This window comes from Orycteropus afer, unplaced genomic scaffold, assembly GCF_000298275.1.
Source record: "Orycteropus afer afer isolate SDZICR_OR568_19922 unplaced genomic scaffold, OryAfe1.0 scaffold00055, whole genome shotgun sequence".
Taxonomy (NCBI): domain Eukaryota; kingdom Metazoa; phylum Chordata; class Mammalia; order Tubulidentata; family Orycteropodidae; genus Orycteropus; species Orycteropus afer.
The window spans coordinates 13,488,035-13,497,068 of record NW_006921642.1 but is presented as its reverse complement, the minus strand read 5'-3'; positions in this window follow the sequence as shown (position 1 = coordinate 13,497,068).

The following is a 9,034-nucleotide window of genomic DNA, read 5'->3' as shown; positions in this document are numbered from 1 at the left end:
AATCTGTTCCCATAAAGATTCCAGTCTATGGAGCCGTTCTACTCTGTCCTATAGTGTCACTATAAGTTGGAATCGACAGCACATATGGACAAGGCTTGCTTATGTGGCTCACCTAAATCAAAATACTAGAGTTTTTATCTCTTTGGTTTCAAATTCTACTTTTCTTTTCCATTTCCATAGCTTTTGGAGAACTATGTTAAATATAATCATATTATAATATGCACTTTGCAATGGTATTTTGAAAAGACATTCTTATTACTTGAAAGGAACAGGATAGTGCTTCTTTTCTTATAGCACAATTATGCACACACTGAACGTGCTCATTTAAGTAAATTTGGTTTCCACTCATGTAAAGCAAAAAGAGAAGTTTAATAATAAATAACTTAAATACATAATCAACACATAAAATGTCCTTTTCCCATCAACCAATATACACGCACAACATGTGAACATGCACACAAATACACACACACATACAATGTGTGATTCATGTTCTCACAGCCAGGAGCCAAAATTCTTTATTGACTCATCTAACAAATTAGAATCCCTCTGTTAATATTAATACAACACATTCTCCCTTTTTTGTATGCAAATACCTTATTAGAGGGTACAAAAGATCATTAGTATATATTTTCATTTAAAGAATTAAGCCTATTGAAAGTTATATCATGTCCTCTTATGCAAATAACATTTGTAATTCAGACATTAAATAGAGACATTTTCCAGGCAGAGATAACTTCTTTAAAAATTATCTTAGCAAGCACTTTAAAGGGAAAATACATCTAGCACAGGAAATTACATTTAACTAAAAGCATATTTTAAAATGGGCATTATCAAATTATCAGGGAATGCATCATTCCCATTTTAACATTCTCAAGCACTTAATGTGGATGGACCTACAAATCACATTATCATCACTTTCCATACCTTTATCAAATGTCAGAGCAACGGCTGCCCTAGTAACCGTGCATATGCCTTAGGCTAAAGGAGACATCTGTTTGCTGACAACCTTAGATCAAATGACAAATGGTAGACAGAAATGTCAGTGCTTGGCAAGGTCGAAGGCCTTACCTATTTGTTAGTTTCAGTTGTAGACCCAAGGTTTTTTTTTTTTTTTTTTTTTTTCTTTTGATGGACAGACAAGAAAATGACTAACATAAAAGCAGTTAATGATACTAGTAATCCTTCTTCAATTAAAATTAAATATGATTTGGAAAGGAAAACTATTTTTTTGAGTGTGATGGGCAGGTGTTTGCTGACATACCTTTTGGATTGTGTTGACTTTCATTTACTTTAAAAATAATCACAGATGAATCTGTTAATCTGGACAAGTTAAAATTGGCTACACCTTACTTATTTTGAGCTTTAAAATTGGTTTTTGTATTCTAACTTCAAAAGATTTATTTGAAATATTAATTTAGTTATTTCAAACTAAAATGGAATATATTGATAGATTATAGCCACTGAATATGAACACCAATTTTTAAGTTAAAATAAGTGTAAATATTAATTAGTTTTATTTTTCAGTCAAAATGTTTTATCAATTTGTTTAAGCTCAGTTGAGAGAGACTTGTGTTATTCCTCAATATAATTTTTCTTCCTAAAACAACAGAGAGAAGTGTCATATAAAGAAATTCTCACTGCTTCAAGAAAGATGCCAGAAGCTTTCAATCAGCAGTTTTGATTTTCTTAGGTTTAATCAGTTTGAGGTGCCACTCTTTAGTAAGAGAATTTCATTAATAAAGAAAGATTGCATAGGGTGCTTATAGGGATGTGTCTCATCTTTGCCAATCCCTTTATTGTTTTTGTAATATTTCTTGGTTATTTTTATGATTTATTTATATATGATTCTATGTTGCTTCATCTATTATATCTTTGAATGAGTCTAACATTATCAATATTATGTAATGATTAACCAGTACCATTAAATGATACATATGAAATCAAAATAGAAAGTTCAATGAGTATGTTATATGTTATTGTTGTTGTTATGTGCTGTCGAGTGGGACCGGACTCATAGCGACCCCTCCTTGGGTTTCCCAGGCAGTATCACTATGGAAGTAGATTGCCCCATCTGCCTTCTGAGCAGTGGCTGGTGGGTTTGAACCTCCAGCCTTCGGGTTAGCAGTCAAGTGCCTTAGGCACTATGCTACCAGAGCTCCCTTGTTATGTGTACATGAACTTATTAATTATATGTATATGTAAATTTAGTCCTTCAAAGAACACAATTTACTTGCGCTGTCAAATCTCAATATTTGTCTATTTTCCCTAACCATAATATTTCTAATGCCTGGGGAACATTCCTAAAGCAAACAACCTTTTAGAAATAAAGATACACTTGTCCCTTGTAACTCTTCCTTTGTAACTATTCTCTCATGAATCATATTTGGTTAGCTATTCTTCACTTTATTCTAGTGGATATTTTAAAATTTATTTTCCTTTATATTTTATTCAATAGATGACAATTACAGCATCATTCCTTCTTATTTTCTCAGTAATAGAATAATAGATTTAGTCCAAAGTAAACAAGGTGAAAATTTTGGGTAGATTAATATTGACTCATTCATTCCTTTATGTGGCATGTACAATTTTGTTTAATAATGTGCTACACACAATTCTAGGATCTTGGAATAATAAAAATATGAATTTAGAGCAAAGTCATCCTCAAGAATCTAAAAAGCTTATTTGAGAATTAATATGGACAACATTAATATATTTTATTAAAATGTGACAATAGAATAAACATGTAAAATAGTGGTCAAAACAAATCAATTTTGATTGGATGGTTTGGGGAAGGATTAACTGGTTTTCAACCTTTTTAAAAACTTTGCTTTTACTGTTTAGTATATGGTGAAGTGTATCTTTCATGGTGTTCTACACATGAAAATAACAAAGTCACATAGCATTGGGAACTTGTATCTGGACACTAACATTTAAATTGTTAACATGCAAAGCACAGAATAAAATGAAAAATTCTAAGTGTTTACTGAATAAATAAACATAGAGTAAAATTTTATTACTTTTGTTTTGCATATAAGACTTCTATAAATGCTGCCTATATTGTGATAACTTCTTTTACAAGCAATATGAATTTCTACAATTTCTTAACTTGTATTAAAATAAGACATTGTTATTTTCATATGAAATGTCCATTCCCTCTTTATGAAATTAATTAGTATTTAAATTTCAGAATTAACATCAGTTTGAATATATTTCAAATTTATTAATTTAATCACATTTTTTAATCTGGATAACTATCACTGAAAAAAAGGTATTAAAAAACTAATTATTATTTTGTCATTCAAATAACTAAACAACACTCATTTACAAATACAGCATTTCAAAATATGGTTGTTTAAGAAAGGATTTTAAGTCAAATTTCTATTTGAACTATAAAACTTTAATTATCCATACAAAAGATAGCACTAACAAATAAATAACTTAATACTGTGAAAGACATATTTGCAAACATTATGTGATATAATATTATTGAGGATATAAGGCCCAATTACATAGAGATATAAACTGTATTTCCAAATTCAACTCTGTCTGAAATTGTTCATGTATTCAAAGTATTCCCAATTAAAACACTAGTATAAATTTTTGTAAAACTTTCAAATGATTCTGGATCACATCATTTGAAAATAAATAAATAATGAAGGGGATTTTCACTATGAGATATGAACAGTATCATACAATTATAGTAATTGATGACATATGGTAGTCATTTGGGAATATGCAACTTTAGGATTAAAGGAGATTCATGTTTCAGAAACAGGCATTTTGCATCGTTTATATTAAAAGAAACACAGTAAATCAATGTGATAATATTCTGTTCAATAATAAGTAGTGAAATTAAGGGTTTCTTCTGAAAGAAGTAAAAAGAGATTTTTATCAAATTGTTACCCTGTTCATTATGCCAAACTGTCAACATAAGGTTCAGAGTCACTAATGTAAAACATGACTTACACAAATAAGCAGTGGATGGAACAGACTTTATAGAAGAGACAGAACACCATCAGCTTCACTAGCAAGTCATTTCCATATCTGGCATAGGACAGGTGTTAGGAACACATCCCTCTTATACCACATATGAGAAATCTGTTCCTTATCAGGAACAAATATAGAAGTGGTGTTGATCAGGTGTCATATGGCATATACCCATGTAGAGCAGGGGAAAAAATTACTGTATATCCAGAACAGAGAGGGAGATTCACTGAGAAGGAGAAGAAATGAAAAGAGAGAGGCTGCATTTCCAACTCAAGTATCAGGGCCCAAGGTTTCTGAGTAGGTAAGATTTGAGTCAAATTTTTAAACAGTAAACTACTTTCCATTTTCCCAATAATTCCCTCAGTGTAGAACATAAGAGCAAACACATTGAAGCCAAACTCTGTAAATTCTGATGCCAGATTTTCCAATTATATTGGGTAAGCTATCAAAAAATCTTAAAAAGAAAATCTCATAACTATGACATGCAAGAGAAATAATAACTAAATGGATAAGTTTAACAGGTAATTAGTTTGATTAGCTGATTAGTAACTAAGAAAATAACATTCAAATAAATCATGTTGTGTCAGAAGTTTGCGACATGTGAAAAAGGATATAAATTACATATGAAATATGTTGGACACTTTTGAAGTCTCAGGAGATAATCATAGGAAGGACATAAAACCAGTATCTCAAAAAAAGTATAATATCCATGAATTTTCCAAATTAAAGAAAAACATCAAACAACAAGACAGTGAAATAGTATTTTTAAGGTGTTGAAAAGAATAAAATGTATTCTAGACTTTTATATCCAGCAAAAATATCCTTCCAAAGGATAATTAAAGACATATTCAGAAAGCTAAACTCATCCACACTGAAGGATATCATGTAAGGTATATTTTTATGTGATAGGAATTAATCCCAGAACAGAAACTTCTTACCCAGGTTGTAATCAAGAGAAAAGTGAAGTTAATATTTGTGAATCTAAATTAACATCAATTATGCCAAAAAGGAAGGTTGGGCAATCCTACTTCCGTAGTGATACTGCCTCGGAAACCCAAGGAGGGGTCGCTATGAGTCGGGGCTGACTCGATGGCACGTAGCAACAACAACAACAATGTCAAAAAGGAGCCATGGTGGTTCAACAGTTAAAGTACTTAGTGATGAATGGAAAAGTCAGTGGTTTGTACCCCTTAGTTGCTCTGTGGGAGAAAGATATGTCCATTTGCTTCCATAAAGACTAAAACCAAACCAAACCCACTGCTGTGGAGTCAGATCTGACTCATAGCAACTCTGCATTGGGTTTCTGAGGCAGTATCACTGTGGAAGTAGATTGCCCAACCTTCCTTCTGAGGAGCGGCTGGTGGGTTTGAACAGCCAGCCTTCTGGTTAGCAGTCAAATGCCTTAGGCACTATGTCACCGGAGTTCCTCCATAAAGATTACAGCCTTGGAAATCCTATGGGGCTGTACTACTCTGGCCATTAGAGTTGCTGTGAGTAAGAATCAACTTGACTACAGATTTGAGTTTCTTGGTATACATGTCAAAAGACACCCTGGATGCACAATGCTTAAGCATTTGACTGCTAACTGAAAGGTCACTGATTCAAACCCACTAGCCAGTCCATGGGAGAAAAGAGCTGGCAATCTGTTCCCATAAAGATTATAGCATAGCAAACTGAGACTATTCTTTCCACTCTGTCATATAGAACCAGTTTGAGTTGAAATCAACTTCACAGCAACACAACAACACCATATATATCAAAAACAATAATTTTTGTACAACTTAAAATATTTATAGAATGTAAATAAAACAATTAGTTATAATTTATCAAGGGTGGATTAATGGCATTTTATGATAATTTTGTCCAATTTTAATTTATATGAGATTTTAATAAATCAAGGTTGCCTGTTGTAATTTCTCTTAAAGTTATTAAAATATTTTATCGAGACTTAGCCTGAAACTAGAGCCTGAGGCACAGTTTTTCCTGTACTAATATTTCTAGAAAATAATCCCAGAGAATAAGAGAGAAAAATGAGGAGCAAACACACAAGTTATGAGAAAATTTTAATACAAGGATATAGTATCAAGTTGACCATTGCTAAAAATGACTGGTATTTAATTTAGCAAGTCATTCCAAGGAAAATTATAGAATGTATCTCAAAATTGTCAGCACAAAGCATGAAGAAAGAAGCACTGTTCATCAGTAATATGTAGCCTCATGATCATTAACATACCTATACTAGGCTTACATATGCATGGTTACTGAGCCCTGAGATTTAAAAAAGAAAAAGTGTGCAACATAGGCTCAAGGCAATGGGCCATCAGATCACATCTTTGTGAAACTTTGGAAGACTATAAAGGTTGGTTGTTGAAGTCATGGCTGAAGACAGAAATCCACATCTTCTACTACTCAAGACATCCATGAAGTCCAATCTTTCCCCTGATGTTTTCTACCTGACTTCTTGAAAATTCTAAACAAAGTCTTGTCAAGTTGAACTCGCATGAAAGAGAAATGGGATGATGTGAGATAAAGGAGATTTGAAATGGTGCTACAAAGTATTATATCAAAAATTTGTAAAAGAGAAATATAAACTAAATAAGCAGTTCAATACAATATAAAGAGTATGGTTATAAGTTAACCCAAAATTTACTTGTATTTATTTTACATGGAAATAAGGTAAAGAGCCTAATGAATAGCAATCATAGTAAGATTAGATTGAAAAAAATAAATAAAACACAAGAACAAAAGTTTACTTAGAAAAGACAATTTTATATATAAGGAGTAGAGCTCTTAAAATAAGGCTGAAAAATGTGCCATATGAACAAACAAACAATAATAACAACAACAAAAATAGGATATCTTTAATAACTTTAAGGCTAAAAGCATATTAGAGTATTAGAGATAAAGGTGAATATTTCATAAGGATAAATAATGTATTCATCAGGAATACATAAAATAGAATTAGTATGTATATCATAAATACAATGTTAGATTCATGGATGAGAATCAGCAAAAAGATGATTCCCAAAAGTCAGAAATCAATCATATTTCCACATTCCCATTTCTCCATCATTTCTAAAACCAACCATCTATATGACAGTCTCTCACTCTTTCTTTCCATGGCCATCTGATACTAGGACTAATTTTACAAGTTGAGAGAACACAATGCTTGGGTTTGTAATTTGTTAGTACTCATAGGAGATATATTTACAACCACTGGTTTTATTACAGCAAAAGGATATAAGTCAGGATCATCACAGGGAAGACATGCAACAGCAAGGTCTGGGGAAAGTTCTCAACGTGTAGCTGCCATGTCTCAGAGGTGGCATGCCACCCTTCTTTTACCAACCAGGAAGCTCCCTGATTCTTTGGTTTCTGGCTTTTATTGGCCAGCCTTTCATGATAGGCTAAATTATGCCTTCTAAGACTACGTGACATAGGCTTCCCAGGTAAGTCTCTTCTCATATGGCCAGCTCCTAATTGCCAGCACAAATTCATAAATGTGGCCTGAAGTCCCAGACCAAAGCAGTCTTCTTCCATTTTCATTTCCAAGTGGAGATGGTAGGTGTTAAGGATGGAAGTGTTTTAAAACACATTTTACAAAGTATATATTTCCTTAAAAAGACTTTCATTCTTGAACTGTTTACAATGAAAAATCCACCCACTCCACTGCTGTGGAGTCAATTATGACTCATAGTGACCTCATAGGATTTCCAAGTCTGTAAATATTTAAGGAAGCAGATTGCCTCGTCTTTCTCCCAAGGAGAGACTGGTGGGTGCAAACTACTGCTCTTTTGGTTAGCAACCAAAACTTACCCATAACACCACCACCAGAGCTTGCTACAATGAAAATGATGTATTAAAAATAATAATCAGGACCAAATTAGAAATATAAAAATAATTAAATCTCTAAATATAATGAAGAAATCCATCCAAATAAACATGCCTACATGAAAGAATGTTCGAGTGCCTTAAAGAAGTAACCTTTGACATGAGTTAAAGATCATTTTAGCCACTTGTTTCTTTGCAAGGTATTTTTATATCACCACCAAGATTGAAATAAATTTTTTTCTTCATAATCATACTGAAATGGATGAAATTATAGAAATACACACATCAGATGGAAACTATGAACACTGTCTATAAGTAAAAAAATAAATATGTATAGGAAGAAGAGTGAATATTATTATGAAAATATTGTGGTGCATTCAAAGAAATTATTACATTTTAATCCTCAGTAAAAATTTTTACAGTGGAAATTGCATTAGCTGTGACAGTAAAAGCAATTTATTGATTGCTTGAGCTACTGCAGATATTTCCTTTGATATAAGACAAAAATAAATGTGCTGAATATTTAGGAGTAAAGTAAAAGAAGTTAAGAAAAATAGAGCTCTCAGCTTTGTTCCGTTACACATAGAGTTGCTATGAGTTGAAGTCAACTCAATGGAACCTAACAACAAACAAAAAGGAAAAGAGGCATTTTTAGTTCTTTCTACCTAATTTACACATGCCCTAAATCTAAATTTAAAAAAGTAAAAATTGACACAATTATATCCTGATTCTGAATTGTATATTTTAATAAGGAATTTAAGAGATGAATATCTTAGTCTATTTTTTTCACTTTGGAGCAAGGTTCTTGGCCCAAAATCAAAAACTAGGCTAAGGCATGCATGATTGAAAGCTGTCCAAACTAAAGAATTGTGTCTAAGTCATTCCTGATCCTGAATTGCATAACCTAATACTTGCCTAATAAATCTCTTAATTGTGAGTATTGTCTGTGAGTTCTGTGTGGCTGAAATCAAGTAAAGTCAAAACTATTTTCCTCTACCCTGCTTAAGGCAGATAATTAGAAAAGATATAGAAAAGATAGGACCCCAGATGGGAATAAATAAGTACACATAATTTGTTGTTGTTGTTAAGTGCCGTCGAGTAGTGTCCAAATCATAGTGACCCCATGCACAGCAGAATGAAACACTGCCTGATCCCGCGCCAGCCCCACAATCCCTGCTATACTTGAGCCCATCATTGCAGCCACCATGTCAAT